Source organism: Mus pahari, chromosome 3, assembly GCF_900095145.1.
Source record: "Mus pahari chromosome 3, PAHARI_EIJ_v1.1, whole genome shotgun sequence".
NCBI lineage: Eukaryota > Metazoa > Chordata > Mammalia > Rodentia > Muridae > Mus > Mus pahari.
Window position 1 is genome coordinate 30,951,084 of NC_034592.1, and position 17,241 is coordinate 30,968,324.

Genomic DNA, 17,241 nt, shown 5'->3' on the forward strand with positions numbered 1-17,241 from the left:
CTCTGATCACCATATAAAGCCATCCCTACTGTCTATATTCCTCCCTGTGGCTCCCTCTGGTTGCTTGCTTGAATGATGTGTAGTAGCATTTCTGCTTGCCACTGCCTTAAATCCTCATCCTAGGGTGGGTTGATGCTACCCAGGATTTTTCGTTCTTCATCAGATGACTTCAAGACCATCCATGAGACTATAGGGTCAAGCATAGGAAGCATCCCTGGACACACATGTGGAGGGGACAAGGGACATTTGATTCACCTATGTGTGAGACTTATATTCTCCAGAACTTTTGTCCCAAATTCCACATGTTTTATTTCTGCCTCGGGATTGCCATGTAACTCTTCATTTAGTAGATTTGACTATGTCAGTCGTAGTAGGAAGCTAAAGCTACATAGTTTGTTGAAAATATGATCAGATACTCACTATTGATTCTGATCCAGTGATGAGCCAATGTGTAACTTTCAATTCCTGAGATCCCTTTGATGCACAAAAGGAAGTCTTCCTCCAGCATCTCATAAGCTTTTAAAATGTATGTGTATGAAACTTTTAGCATAACCTACCACAAAACTTATAGATATTATACTCTAGGTTAGCTTTGAACTTTTAGAATCTTATGTCCTGAGAGTCAAAGTACAAGCACCCCAGCCTGGGTAGGCTGAAGATGTCCATTGGTTGTGGATGCTTCTATCAATGGCTTCCAGAAAATTGCTGCCATTGTGTAATATACATTGTGTATCTAGCAATAGATACATTGTTTCATTGTTTCAGTCATGTAATTTTATGAGAATATCTGAGTAAGACCGAGATTTATGACTTTAATCAAATAAGTAGTTGTTTTAAGCCTCTAAACTCTGGGCTCATTCATAACAGAATAAATACCCAACTAATCCAAATTATGCATTTACAAATATAATCCAATGGCTCAATACTTATGAGAGGTAATGGCAATTCTGGAAATGGGGTTTAACCCTTTAAAGACTTCTTGGGACGCCAGTGAATTGCCAAGTCCCATCTTACAGGGCGGTAGAGAAAAGGCAGGTAGTAGACTTCATCTGGCCTTGCAGCTTTGCTATTACTCAGTATGTTTATAGAAATAACTGCCTAACAAAGTTAGCTTCTAGGAAGGATGCCAGGTTACAAGGAATCATACCCAAGTCTCAGAATCACATTGGGCTTGCACCCAAAATGTTTGCAACATTAGGTGGAAGCAACATAATCTGGCTTGGAAAGTTCTAGGGGAACAAAACGGCAGAGCGTGCTCAGGGAACACTGCGTTCAGTGTCTTCAAGATAGGATCTTTCTTGGCCTCTTGGAAAACAAGAGAAAACTGTATATCTTGCTATTTTTAAAAATAATATGGACGAACAGAATCTCGGGTTGTCACAGATCATTGTTAAGCCAACAACTTTAGAGGTTCTAACCCACAAACTGGGCTGTAAGACATAGGAGAAGATAGAAATACAGTTGGAAAAATCTAAACATTGCCCCAAAGTTTTGGCATTTCAGGCCTTTCCAGGGAAAAGAAAAGAAATTTGATTTCTGTGCAGTTGATGGGAAAGCTTGTAATTGGCCTGAGAAAATTAAATTTCTCATATTTTCATTGGAAATGGTATTTTCATGTTTGTTTTTCAAAACTTGAAAATGACCTTACATGTTAAACGTCATTAGCTAAAACCAACTATGAAGGCTATGTTACTTTAGAATTTAATATTGAAACAACTGTTGAGTTTTTTGTTTTTTTTTTTAAAGGTATAGCTGGCAATTGCCACTATTATTAATTTTAAAAGTTGTAGGAGATTTTTTTTTCTAGATCAAGTACTTGTGTAAAGTGGAGATATGATTCATAAGAATGTCTATTTCAATGCATTGATAGGTTTTCTGCCCCCTCCCAAATACATAAATGTAGAGGTTTAATTTTTTTTCTCTTTGGAGTTCTCTCCTTTTCCTTTGTATAAAATTAAACTTAAAATATTCATGTTGAGCCGGGCGGTGGTGGTACACGCCTTTAATCCCAGCACTTGGGAGGCAGAGGCAGGCGGATTTCTGAGTTCGAGGCCAGCCTGGTCTACAAAGTGAGTTCCAGGACAGCCAGGGCTATACAGAGAAACCCTGTCTCGAAATAAACCATAAAAAAAAAAATTCATGTTGAAATTTCAGGCTTGTTTTATTCTGGGATCTAAAATTTATTTCAATTCTTTTAGCTAAATTAATTTCTAAAACTACCATGAGTTTATATTCCTGGATTTATAGCAGGTTCAATTTGGTAGCAAAGTATGATAAGGAGAAGAATGGAGTAACTGAGTTCATTAAAGGCAAGCTCCATAGTTTGCAACCTCCCTAACGCTGGAACCCCTTTCTCTAGCTCCTCATGTTGTGGTGATCATCAACCACAGCGTCAATTTTGTTGCAACGCCCTAACAGCAATTTTGCGACTATTATTACTCATACAGTAAATACCAGATATGCCACCCATATTCATGTTTCTGAATAAGTGAAATCAATATAATAAATTGAAGAAGACGATAATAACAGAGAAATAAAACAGACCCAAGTATTGTTAGTCTTTCCATGGCACATTTCAACATATGGCCCCGAATTAACCAAAATATACTTTTGTATACTCTAGGATGTGTGTGTGTGTGTGTGTGTGTGTGTGTGTGTGTGTGTGTGTGTGTGTGTGTCTTCTGATGTTAGTTAGTTATACTATCTACATTCTGGACCCATACTGATGGAAAAAACTTTTAGCACGAATGTAACAAAACCAAATGGTTCTTAAGAGCCCAGACTGAGAGCTGACCTATATGCCACGTTGTCTGTGTCATGGTACTGAGTCACAGCTAGTAGAGCAGAGATGCACTAGCCCCTGCCCCAGATCCCACCGTAATACACAAAGCTAGTGCAGGAAGAGGTCCTGGTTTGCATCAAGAATAATCACAGAACCTTCAACAGTCTTGGCACAAGTAGACATTCAAATTATCTGTATCATCTAAATTAAAGGACATTTTGTTAGGTGTTGATATTGTTATGATAGAGTGAATTACATCACATCTTTACAAAAATAAAGCACATTTTCCACACTTTTATTATTTTCTTTCATTGGTGCTGATATAATGGCTCATTTAAAGGAATCACTGAAGTTCTTTGATTAAACACTGTTGAATATGGAACTAGAGTTCACATTATTCAATAACATATGTCAACCTGCATACCAATTTAGGATGTGAAAATTTTGGATTAATGATTAAAGTCAAAGGCAGATGTATAAAAGATAAGAACTAAAGATCAGAGAATTCAGGGTAAAATATGTCCTTTCAGAGAGAAACACCAAGTGAAGCAAAAATTTTAAAGTATTTTCATTTAGTATTTGACTGATATTAAGGGCCTGTCCATTTTTCTAATGACAAGTGAGTATATGTTGTAATCCTCAAATACATTATGTTCAATTTGTAGATATTTACATGCTGTCATAAAATAGGATGTATATAGATATGGTAACTAATATGGATGGACTCACACAAAACACTCAGCAGAGTGAGTCAACTGTAAGGAACCTTGTTGTAAAAATTATTTTCTAGATTTCAAAATCTAGACATTTCTATATATGTATATGTGTATATGATATATATGTATGTATATATATTTGTATATGTACATGATGATATATATGTACATGATGTATATATATATATATATATATATATATATATATATATATGTACATGATGAGATATTAGATGTGTTTTTAAAAAAGAATGACAGTCATCACCATAAATTTTTCCACAGCAAAAGCAAAATTTGACGGTGAGTAAAGTCACCTAAATACATAAAAATGACACATTTTTTGATGAAAAAGTTTGTTACAAGAAAAATAACTTTGATTTCAGTAAACAAACTACCTAGTGTCAATGAAAATGACTGTGAATCAACTCTGTAAGCAGTTAGCATGGCCAAGTTCAGCTACATGTAGTTTAGCACTTCTTTTTGTCACTTGAAACCCGTTTTTCTTATATAGACCATATTGGTTTAAAGCAAGCAAACAAAATAATCCCAGTTAACCTCGTGGCAATTAACTACCACTCCTGGGAAATATTTTAGCACATGTTCCTGGCACTTGAAAAATCTACACCTTCAGAGAAAAGGCTGGAAAATTTGGCCAAGCAACTAAACTGATGGAAATTCCCAACAACAAAAACAAATGAGACCTAAGTAGGAAAGAAATAACCAATAGATGTATAACATACCTGTGTCTTAGAACATAGAAGGTAAAAGAAATTTTTCAGTACCTCATACAAAAAAAATTTCTTTTCCTTCAATCAAGTTTAACAGAAGTCAGTTAAAAGCCCAGTGTGTGTGTGTGTGTGTGTGTGTGTGTGTGTGTGTGTGTTTCTGTGTGTATGAATTTAGAAAATTAAAGATGTAAGATTTAGAAAATGCATTTTTATAAATGATCTGTAAAATAACAGAACCATGAAGTTCGTATTTTGGATAAAAAAGTGCTTATGAAATCTGCAGGTACTTGAATAGGCATTTGGCTACCACGCAACAGTAAACAATGAATCCCATGTTGTCAAAGAATGGAGAAGATACTAAAATTAAAGTAAAGATTAGAATTAACTGTGAAGCTGGATGGTGGTAGCACACACTTTTAATCACAGCACTGGGGAGGCAGAGGCAGAGGCAGGTCAATCTCATGAGTTCGAGGCCAGCCTGGTCTACAGAGTGAGTTCCAGGATAGTGAAGGCCACAGAGAGTAACTTTTGTCTTGAAAAACAAAACAAAACAACAAAAACCAAAAAGAGTGACTTAGAAAAAAAATGACATTTGTTGAATTAACATCAGCTTGTAACATTGACTTAAAAAGTCAAGTACAACAAAACCACATTTCCATGTGTCTGCCCTTTAAAACGAGTATGTGTCAAAGAATTGTAAAAAAGTTAGGACGTCTTTTGTTCTCATAGCTATGACCCAGGCCCTGCTTGAAGTGTATGCTTTAGATTTCTTTAAGCAAGCAGAGACCCTGAGATTTACATGTCCAACCCTTCTGGCCCAAACTTGAAGATATGTCTCTATTCTATTGAGATGCTGTGATTCATGTAGAAAGTGTAAGTTTACTAAGGTAACATATGTATAAGTGGCATAATTTCATTCTTCTTTATGGATGAACAAAACTCCTCTCTGTATATAAACCTCACTTTGTGAAAGCTAAGACTTCTCTACATGACATAATATTTCCACTCAATTTTCACACAAAATCTTAAGTTTCTCCATCATCATTTGGTCCTACTGGTGCTGGAGGAGCTTACTTCATAAAGTACTAATCGTCTTGAAAACAGAAGTCTGCTTCACCTCTGTTGGCTGCTTTTGAAAAAATGCGAGTGTATTTTAGAATCAGCCTTTTGACCATGGATGACCTTTAATCATCCCTAATTCATTTTGGTCTGCCAGGAAGTGATAATCACTGTATCATTTGGTGGTGAAGGCATTGTCTCTCTGTGGTTTGATGATGCCTATTTTAATTATGTATTATCTCTTTTTAAAAGAAATATATTTCAGAGATGCTGATTTCTTTGACATAGCACCCATATTGATTTAATTATTCTTTTGTATTATTATTGTGTTATAATTTAATGTAATTATATTTCATTGGAAATTCAAATCTCCTGATTGATTTTTCTTTTTAAATTTATGTTAATATTGCTTGGTATATTTAAACCATTAATATAGTTTATAGCAATCTGACTTTGATCTTTGTGTGTAATTTTTATAGCTTTATTTTGAAAATATTTAAAAATTGCATGTTAGTTTTTATTAATATACTAGTCACATCCAAAAAATTTGAATATATATTCAACAAAATTAGAAACATTTATCTTCATTAATGTTGACATCAGTGATAGTCACCTAACGTTTAGATTTTCATCCTCAGGTAATCTAATGCTTTATAAAAGTCTTCCCTTTTTGTTTGTTTTTCAAACTTTTTAATTTATTATTATTATATACATATTTAACTAGTTATGTATAGTGGGTTTCATTATGACATTTTTGTACATATCTTTAATAACATTGGTCCTAACTCAACTAGTCTATTTTCTTTCTGCAATTATTTCTCCTGTTTTCCCTCCTGCCGTGTCTTCCCTCCTTCCTTTCTCTCTGTCTCTGTCGCTTTCTATGTCTCTGTCATTCCCTCTTGGTTATACACGGATTTTCATTTTGGCTGTTAACGGAGCATGGATGAACCTTGAGCACCGTGGTGATGGCTGTACAACTGAGGTAAACATCTGTCTCACTGAGCTATTCACTGCCTATAGAAACTGGAGTGGAGAACTGGAAGTTGGTCCTTATGATCCCCTTTTCCGTGGATGATAGAATGTGGAAGAGCCCAGTCTTATAAAGGTTGTCCTGAGAGTTCAAGAAGGCAATAGCCAAGCTGTGCCTTGCTGAAGTTGTTCTACAACACCACCCTACCTTCTCCTCCATCCTTGTAGTATCCCCACTATGGTATTACTTGAGTCTACATCTATCCCTTTTGATGTCAGAGGTTTTGTCTTGTCTTCTGAACATGAAATTTCTATGTTTCCTCTGTTAATATGATTTTCCGCAGTGTTATTTCTGCCCTTTCTGGCCCTCGAAAAGATCCGAGATCGAATAATAGTTGGATTTGGATTGGTTTCTGTATCCTGTCAACTCTGCCCTCATTTCATTAGTTTCCAACCTTCAGAAATTAGCAGTCCTATTTTGACCATGTAAACTCCCAAGCTGTGTTTTACTGAGACGCCAGCCTAAGTAGATTCCTCAAGACCCCATTTCCTCCAGTAAATCATCTTCCTTTCTTCAAGATGTTCTTCAAGGAATTGTTATTTAAAAACTATAAAATCCCTTTTTTACGGTGTCTAGCTCATTTATAATATTTCTTACAGGTATTTAGCATATTTGCTTTCATTTTAAAATGTCTCTTCCGTATTAAAGGTGGGGGGAGAATTAACGTGTTAACATCTATTCGTTTTCTCTGTTCCACTCAAAAGGAAATAGGTTTAGCTCACAAACCAATGCTTGACGAGTTTTAAGCAGTCTGTAGTTCCTTTTTAACTTTAATGTGGGCATGAATTAAATCTGCAATTCTCTTGAAGAAAGAGCTACTTCTTTTAAATCTCCAGTCATTTTGTTTTTATTTTTATGCATCAAGAAGGGGCGGTGGTGGTGGTAAAGCTGTTTGTAACAAGGAGTCTGTTAGGTCCGTAGCCATGGATGAGGGAGCCGAGATAGAACAGGCCAGCCAGCGAGTAGCTGGGGTCCTTTTGTTCTACCCAGATAGGAATCCAGATAGGCTAGAGAAGCTCTTCTCTGTTAGAATGATCCTCCCCCCCCCCCCCCCCCAGACAGGGTTTCTCTGTGTAGCCCTGGCTGTTCTGGAACTCACGCTGTAAACCAGGCTGGCCTCGAACTCAGAAACTTGCCTGCCTCTGCCTCCCAAGTGCTGGGATTAAAGGCGTGCGCCACCACGCCCGGCCAGAGAAGCTCTTCCAAGGCTGACACTTAGCTACTCTTACAATCCACAGCTGCTAACAGTAGTGGGTCCCAGAAGAAAGCAGCCGCAAGCTGTTGCATACAGTGCCCTCTAGAGTTAAATCTCTCGGGCGAGCGGTCAGTACTGGAACCCTTAGCCTTACCATGACTGGTATAGAACTCTCTGGCCTATGTGCGGGCAATGTGTGGCCCACTATAGCAGACTGAGTTATAGCCCCTTGGCCTTTAAGCTCTGGGGAACTCTGTAGCAAGCTCTTGCTGTTGCCATTGTAACTACTGTCACTCCAAGATGATGTAATTCCTGTTACGTTGCCACATATTCTACTGCTTCTGTTGCCTCTGCTGCTGCTGGCGCCGCCAGCTCTGCTCTTCATGTTACAAGATCAGGCTGCTCTACCAATAGTAAAGAGATCAAAACTCGGCAAGATAATACAATTTGAGGGTGGGAGAGTAGTATTCCAGCACTAGCATAGGGGAATGGTACAGAAGGTTGTCGCTTGGCCAGCCCTGGCCAGTTTATATAGCTAAGGATGGAGTGTCTATATACACGATATTTCATATACACGATGTACTGTGGTCATTCCCATGGTGGTGATGTCTCTCATACACCAGTCACCACAGGCTCTTTGCTAACACTGCCAGGGACAGTCTTTGCCCGCCAGCCCGGCTGGGGGTGTTTCTAAGGGCATCTAAATTGGAAGGAGACTCAGAAAACCAGAAGTTCAGTATGAGCTGTTTGAAAGAAGGGCTGCTGGGGTTTGAGGGTTTTGCCTTTAGGAGCGATGCTTTGGCAGCAAACAGCTGTGGTCACCATGTGGCTTCCTTCAGTCATCTGTGACTGTTGAAATGGCTGTGTCGGCAGGGGAGAGTTCTGGCTTGACTCATATTCCTTAGGTCAGGGCAACTAAGGGACCAGAGAAAGGTCTGACAAAGGCCTGCGACTCAAACTGCCTTCATCTCCAACATTTTAGCTTATTTTAAAAAGAAAAATAAAATAATAAAGTCAGTCCCATAGTTTAAAAACATTGGTGCTTACAGCATTCTAATTGAACAATATTTAACATTGTTTTGAATGTGTTTAACTCCAGAGTTAGCCCCACTCCTCTGAGTCACAGAGCTCAAGGCTCTTGTGATTGGGAAGGAGGTGGTGCAGGACCCCTCTTAACATTCATGCCTTCTTCTGATGTCTTGGACTAGGAACATGTACTATTTGCTTAGGCTCCAACGACCTGTGGCATGTCAAGGCACAGTTACCATCAATAGTCAAGATGACCGCCAATCTATTTCCATGGTCTTCAGTCCTGGTATAATGTGATTTTTTCCCCCATGTTTTCATGAATGTTTCAGAAGAAAAGTATTAAATATGTATTTTTTTCAGCAAGTCAGTTCTGAAGTTTACTTTTAATAGCTTTTTTTTTTCTAAATTTATATTTAGCCATATAAAGTGGAATTTTTTGTACTGTTTTGCACTGTGATTTTATAGTTGACAATGCAAAGATAACAGTATCTGTGTAGATGCTGCATATTGTACAGGCTGAAGCACTTTGTCCAGGATTTTGACAAAGTGTCATTTCATTATTCTTGCAGGACCTCTTATTAGATTGTTTTAAATTAAAGATGAAGAAAAACAAATTATTCACAGTATTCTCCTTCATAATCACATGCCTTACTGCAGTGTTAGGGACAGTGTGAGTTTCTGGGCATGTTAGACAAGCCACTGTGCTACGGAGCTACATCTCTGGCCCTTTAATCAATCTATCTGTGGTTGCAGATCCTGTGTTATTTTCAACTACACCTACTTAAAAATAACACTGCACTGGTACCCTTATATCTGTTACTTGTGTCCCAAACCAAAAGTAATTAGGCTGAGATACCTGAAATAATGTATAATCTTTATTCAGTCAGAATCCAGTTAATTGTGGTCATTATTTAACTATTCCTTTCAGGGTTTTAAAGCAAAATGCCCATGTATCTTCCATTACTTTTGTGAGTTAGGTTAGGTCACTTTACCTCATTAAATACACTGTGGCTTAAACATAAATAAATTATGCCTCATACAGCCTCCGAGCCCAGATAAAAAGTAGCAAATGTATGACTCTATGCCTTGTTATCTGTGCCTAAGTGAACTATCTATGTCCTGGCTGGCTTTAAAGTCTAGAGTTTTAGGAGAACAAAGCTGTCTTTAATAACTAGTTTGTTTCCATAGAGGAAAAAAAAAGTCCAAAGTCCTCCATTAATTTTCATTGTTACATTAAAACTAGCTTTGCTCTGGTCTTCTCATCTGTACTTCATTAAGGCACATTCTGTGGTATAATGTTGCAAGTTTTGGAAATGCAGAGACAGTTCAAGAAATTGATTCTATTTGTTCTTTCTGTTCAATAGACCTTTGATCTGAAATGTTCAATGGTGCCTGGCTCTTCCACGCAAGCCACTTTTAAACCATTGTTCGCATTGTAATAGCCTTGTTATCAGGTTGTGTGAATTAATTCCATCACATTAAGAGGAGGAAGTTAGATTCACACAGCACAGACTAATAGCTGTCTCCTGTTACTGGCCAATTGATTGGGTAACCAGACGACACACCACGTTTATAACAATTCGTCTGTTTTGCAAGGTGGTCTTAATTTCAGAGTTTCATAATGACAACAATAAATTTTTGATTTCCCCAGGACACCTTGCCTAACAGGCTTTGAGAATTTAACAATGTATACTGAAAAATATCACAATGGACTAAGCCAACACTCTTGGTTAAAAAAAAAAAAATCCCCAAACCAAAAACAAAGAATAAAACCTTCTGTTTGGTGAGAAACCCACATATAAACAAAAACAGAAGCCACCCACAAACTAAAGGGCCACATCTCTTGGGCAGGAGTCAGCTCAGGAGAAATACTGAGTTCCTCCAGGCAGTTCCTGTCATATATTGGGCACTGAGCAGCTGCTGATTTCTTTTCAAAATGAGAAAAGGTTGCGGGCAGAGAGTAGGCTACTCACTCCATCACTGAACTGTTGCTCCGAGAAACAATATTGATTGGCAAAAATGGGTCACACATTATGAATGTCTACATCGCATTGCTCATCCTGGCAATGGTGAGGTAGAGTTAAGAAAACAAATCTGAAAGACGTAATGAAAAAAAAAAAAACTTTTCAAATAATCATTTAAACAAAATTATCATTTGATGAGACAGATTTATTTCCCTTCTTAGTTCAGTTTGTAAATATGAAATCAGGCCAGTTTATTTATTTAATTACTCCTACTTATTTCGCATGATCAAGAGAACACATTTTTTTCTGAAAGCAAACTTCTTACCCTTGAGATATCCAGACAAAGTCACTGCTGAGAACCACTTACATAAGGTTCCCTCTGGAGGTGTTACGGCTGACTGGGTCAGATCCATTACTCTGCTGATACATCAACATACATGTGACATCCACCTTGGATGCTAATGCTTGCCTCTGGGAGGACTGACCAGTCCTCCAACCATATTGCTTAGTTATTAGTCTGCTTTCCTAGGACTTAATCCTTATGCACCCTGGCATGCCATCTTATTTCCTCCCCTCTAAGTCAACATGCACCCATTCTTTATGAATCCTTCCACAAACAATTTGCTTGTGGCTAAAGTGAACTTTTCTCAATTCTGATCTTGAGTAGCTTGTGTGACCTTATAGCGATTGGAAGGAACATTACATCAGGGAATTCAGGTAGAAGGTGTGTTCTACTGAGAGCATCCTCGAAGTGCCCAGTTGGAAATCCTTTATTCACATAGTCTTTGCAGCTATGCTGGAACCCTCTTCCATGCATTTTGTATCACAAATGCTGCTCAGAGCCAACTTTCCACATCTGCCACTTGTTTTCAAGATAGGAATTAAGCAGGCCGTGGGGCCCACACCTTTATTCACAGCACGCAGGAGGCAAAGGCAGGAAGATCTCTGGGGGTTCAAGGGCAACCCTGTCTAAAAAGCAAGTTTCAGGACAGGGCTCATACAGAGAGACACCCAGTCTTAGAACCCAACCCTTAACATCCCCCTACACACACTCACACATACACACAAATCTTAAGGGCCATAGAGATGAAAATAAGAAAAGTGTTTACGGAGCATTTGGGTCGCTTGTGGTGTTCCAGGCATTTCTCTCTATAAATCTGGGTTTTAAAGTTACAGAAGGAGTCTCCCTGCTACCAAACTTTATTTTAAAAAACAATTTATTTAGCCAGGCATGGTGGTGCACGCCTGTAATCCCAGCACTTGGGAGACAGAGGCAGGCGGATTTCTGAGTTCGAGGCCAGCCTGGTCTACAGAGTGAGTTCCAGGACAGCCAGAGCTACACAGGGAAACCCTGTCTCCAAAAAACCAAAAAAAAAAAAAAAAAAAAAAAAAAAAAAAACAAAAAACAAAAAACAAAAACCAATTTATTTAACACTGCCTCTAAATGCCCTATGCAAGTACTAACAAACTTGCTTTTGGCTTAACATTTAGCATTTTTCTGCACTCCTTTTCATAGGCCCATGAATTATTGTTATAATTATGTTGTGTAACTTTGAGAGCTAAGGCCACAGTTCCTCCTTTACTTGAAGGCACTTTAATGCTTGAATGTCTGTCTTTCATGGTGATTCTCTGCATTGTGCTTACTCTCTTAGATTGAATTTTGATTCTTAGTAAGACATCAGGCACACAACAGACAAGAACAACGCTTGCAGATTGTTTAGAAATTCTATCACTAGGGCCTCAGTCATCACATCATCTCAGCCTTCTTTTGGCTTGGATGTTCATAGTGTTCTTTGCAGTTTCTTCCTTTGTCTGGTTGTTGTTGTTGTTGTTGAGAGAATATCATGTGTACTATATGCATGCATCCCCTGTCAGTTAAAGAGCCTATTGCCTGTAGACTAGGAAGTAAGTGGTACATCCAGGAGAAAAGATTCTGGGAGAGAGCCAGGCAGGAGATTCTCTGGGGAAGATGTGACAAGATGGACTCATAGTACCAGTTTCACTAGGCACATTTGCCTGGAGAGGTTGACAGACAGGATTGCTTACATTTGAGGCAAAAATAAGAAATGGCTAGAAGAGAGGACTCACACACCATATCCCAGTCCAAAGAGTATCTTCCCTGCCTCTGTATTCGTCATATCAAACCTTCTCTTGCCACAGGGATGTGCTGTCTACTTGATTATTTGGACAGTTAGAACTTTTTAAATCTTAAACTATTCATCTGTGGAAATGTTTTCAAAACCCTCATAGTAGGCTTTGTCTTACCACCCAACATGTCATAGGCAGATGTTGAAAGAGGCCACACGGAACTAGGCAGTACAGTAAGGATTCTTTTCTAGGTCCAGAGGAAAAGGGAGCACAAGTTTAAACACCCAGCCTCTGAGTTCTGGTTTTTTGTTGTTGTTGCTGTTGGTTTTTTTTTTTTTTTTTCCTGCCTATGTTGATCCATGTTGTCTGAGGAAAAAAATATTTTAAGGAAAGTATTAATTGGTTTTCTATCCTCTCTGGAAATTTAAGGGCCAGATTTATTTGTCTCTAGCATCTCATAAAGGAGGTGTTCATCTCAGAATGATCATGTGGTTTATAGCAACAGATCTGAAAGGCCGTCAGAATAAACTCATTGGAGCTGGGGATCCGGCTTGCTTAAATGTACAAGGCCCTGGGTACGTTCTCTAATGGTAACTACGATGACACCTAAGTGTTTCTGAAAACGCGTACTTGTTATTAATTAAAACATTATCCTGTGTACACATAGAAGGATTGTGCCGAGACAAAACATTTCAGAGACGTTTCCTCCCTCAACACATCCTCAGGAACATCCAGCTTTCTTCCTAAATGCCATCCTGTGGATCAGCTCGTCTCACTCGGGGCTGCGTATTGGCAATATCTAGACCAGGTAGGACACAGGGACCTGCCACGTCCCAGCAGGTAGCTCTTGGAAACGAAGGGAGCCTTCTTAAGAAGGTCTGCTGCAGGCACGGCTTGATGGGAAGAACTACTTACCTGTCTGCTCCACACACTAAATAGAAAAATTAAAAAGATTCTGTGGTTCAGAGGGCAGAGGATTGTCATTCCCCAGAGACTTGAGTTCAGGCATGGCTCCGCCCACAAGGAAAACAGACACAGCTTTTGAGCAGGTAACAGTATGGGTCAATTGTGTTCTTCCCCTCACTTCTGGCACCAGCTTCCTCGGGTGTAGTTTCTGAAGTGATGCATATACTACTGTTTTAGAAACGCGTATCATGCTTTAAATGGACTACTATGGCAATTTCAAAGTAGGTGAAATTTTCTTACAGATTTTTTTTTTTTAAAAAAGTAAAATTCATTATTTTGATGCCAGAATCCACTATGAATTTCACAGTCTCTTTTGGAATTATTAGGGTTTCGTTGTTTGGGTGCGGCCACACCGAAATGGTTGTTTCCTCGCTATTGTTGTTTTGTTTCTCTGTCTATATGTTACATAGGATGGATTAGAACAAGGCAGATTCAAGCTATGTTATGGGTGCTATTTCTAGTGAAACAGCATAGCATTCAGAGTGAACTTATTCAAGTGCAAATGCTGTCTCCTTTCTAAGTCACTTAATCAGGACACTTTAATTTCTACCACTGCTAAATTCAGCTCATAATATCTGCCCCCTATCTACCTCTCTGGGAAGCTGGGAGGATTAATTAGATAAAGCACTTAAATCTCCTCATAGAGACCGGGAACATATAAAGGATGTTATTATTTCTAGGAGAGAATGAAGTGCTGTCTTTTTTTTTTATGGACAGTCCACCCTTCTGGGTTTTTTTCCTCTTCATTCAGCTGAAGTGCCAATTTGGTGGGTTTTAATTTATCCCGTGAAACCCTTCTCATCTTCAAGGAGTTGTGCTTAGAGAAAAGATCTTCGAGTACTTCCTCTGATGAAGGGAATTGCATCTGAGTCCTGAATTTCCTGAACAGTACAGTGTTTTTTGCCCTGCCCCTATGTGATTACAGCATTTGTCAAGAAACAAGCCAGGCCTACATTGAAGACTATAATCTGTGCCAGATAGTGAGCTTAGACTCAGCACCGGGGTCTGCCGAAAAGCACAGCAGCAATTCTTAGTCAGCTCAGGGTTCATTCTCAGGTGCTGGGTGTCTCTGTTCAAGCTGAGTCCTGCTTTGAATGCACCACATTGGTCAGACCGACCTGCCCATCTTTAAACAGGAGACAAGAAGCCCTTCCACTCACTGAAAACCGAAATGCTTTGTGTTAGATCATCCTAGGCATAGGAAGAAGAGAAAATGGGAGCACATTCTTTACTCACGCTTCCCTAAAGCTTGTCAAGTCCTTCATTTGTAAATTGCCTTCAAGCAATATTTTTTTTTTCATATTTTGATCACAGAACCCTCTGATATTCTCCTGGAATTCTCATTGTTAGTTATAGAGTTAAAATATATTCTTTTTTTTTTTTCAGAGCTTTAGTTGGCTTTATTATTCAGCCATTTTATTGGACTTTACCTGACTCGTGCATGTATGGGTTTTAGCTGTAGAGTTCCGTTAGAAAAGCATTTGCGTTTTGATAACTGTAACTGATGCTTAAAGTCCAGAGTTGTGCCTTTGTGCATTTCCATGGAAGTTCTTACAGATGGTGTTGGGTGTAGTTTGTCTCAGAAGGAAGTGAGACTGCATCCACCAGAGAGTTTGGGAAGTAGCCACAGTTGGGGACATCATGGGGTGTGAGGTTGTTCCCAGTACTTCAGACCAGCCAGAAGTGACCTCACAATTCCTCCCATCCTAGAAATGAAGTCAATCTGTAAATCTTCACAAGTTAAATATCAAAGAGTCCTTTGAAAGCTGAAATAAGGCTATTGAAATCGTCTGAATCTGGTTTTCATATTAATAGGCTCACTTTAAAAAGCTAAGATTTCTTATTTTCCTTATAATTCCCGTACTAAAGGGAAAAGGAGAGACGTGGCTTTCCTAACAGACTAATGCCAGACTTGCTTAGCATGCTCCCAGTCCTGATTGTGGAGTCTCAGGAGAAGAAAAGATGGAGGGGTAACATCAGTAGAGGAAAAGGAAACTTAGAGTTAACTCATCAGTAGGTCTGTTTGTCACATGTAGAGACAAGGAGGAGGTAAAAGTTCTGTTAGGACCTGCCACCCACTGACTCAGGCCACCACGCTCAGCATGCCACACTGCTGTCATATGCATTGAACCCTTGGTTGAAGATACAACAGTAGGTATGCCAACATAATGATAAAATAACCTGAGTGTTAAGGTTTTAATCGAGGATTTAATGAGTTTTAAGGAGAGAGTGTTAATCCTAGAACTTGACTTGGGAGGCAGAGGCTGGTGTATTTTTGAGTTCGAGGCCAGCCTGGTCTACAGAGTGAGTTCCAGGGCAGCCAGGGCTACAAAGAGAAACCCTGTCTCAAAAAACCAAAAAAAAAAAAAAAAAGAAAAAGAAAAAGAAAAAGGAAAAAAAGAAAAGAAAAGAAGGAGAGAGAGTGTTGGCTTGAAGTGTTGAAGTGGCAGTATATTCTTAATGACTGCAGCCCTTCCTATGCCAGGCCCATCAATCAGATAAGGTAAAATGAAGAATAGCAGTCAGCTCATTGAGTATCATGCTTTTGATATATAAAGAGATGGTGCCTTAGTTGGGGTCTTACTGTTGTGAACAGACACCGTGACCAAGGAAATTTTTATAAGGACAACATTTAATTGGGGCTGGCTTACAGGTTCACAGGTTTAGTCCATTATCAAGGTGGGAGCATGGCATCGTTCAGGCTGGCATGGTGCAGGAGGAGCTGAGAGTTCTACATTTTCATCTAAAAGTCACTAAGAGAAGACTGGTTCCCATGTGGTTAGGAGGAAGGTCTCACTGCCCACCCCCACAGTGACACTCTTCCTCCAACACGACTGCACTTACTCCAACAAGGCCACACCTCTTAATAGTGGCACTCCCAGGGCCAAGTAAATTCAAACCACCACATATGGAAATCACAAAAGTATAATTTCAATTTCTCTGTCTGTCTCTGTCTCTGTCTCTGTCTCTGTCTCTGTCTCTGTCTCTCTCTCTCTCTCTCTCTCTCTCTCTCTCTCTCTCTGGTTACAAATATGTTTCAAAATCAAAGGAAAAGTAGTAGAGCCACTTAGATAGTCATGCTTAAGTTAGGTGTGTTTCAGTTACATCTATGGGTTTAACCCCATAACGTCTCTCCTGTCATACCTAAGACCTCTAGTTATCTTACCAAGACAATTCTACTGGTTAGTTTTCTTTTTAATTATCAACTTGGCAGTGCCTAGAGTCACCTGAAAACAGGGAACAGAGATTGTCTTGATTGATGATTGGTTCAGGAGAGTCCGGCCTACAGTGAATAGCACTCCTATCTTAGGCAGGGAGGTCAGACAATGTAAGAAAGCTAGCAGAGCAGGAGCTAGAGAGGGGGCTAGTAAGCATCATTCCTCCATGGTGTCTCCTCTGGTTCTGTCTTCTCCGGCTCCTGGTGCTTTACCTCAGAGATGGATCCTGACCTAGAAGTATAAGATGAAATAAGGCCTTCCCTCCCCAAGTTAATTTTGTTGTTCTTTTTGTTTTATTTTATTTTTTTAATCTCTGCAACAAGCAACAGAAAACAAATACGAATAACCATAGAGTAAATGGTTAAAGTCAGGCTTAAAATGAAGATAGTGCGTCTTGCAAGAATAATAGCCATGTAATTAGGCTACCTTACACTAGAAAAATAGAGGCCTGGTGTTTGATAAGTGA

At 39.0% G+C, this 17,241-nt stretch overlaps 1 protein-coding gene across 5 annotated transcripts in view; it reads left to right on the forward strand.

Moving 5' to 3' along the window:
- Positions 1 to 17,241, forward strand: part of Arhgap15 (Rho GTPase activating protein 15) — a 622,856-nt gene that overhangs the window by 150,509 nt on the left and 455,106 nt on the right. The window lies entirely within an intron of this gene.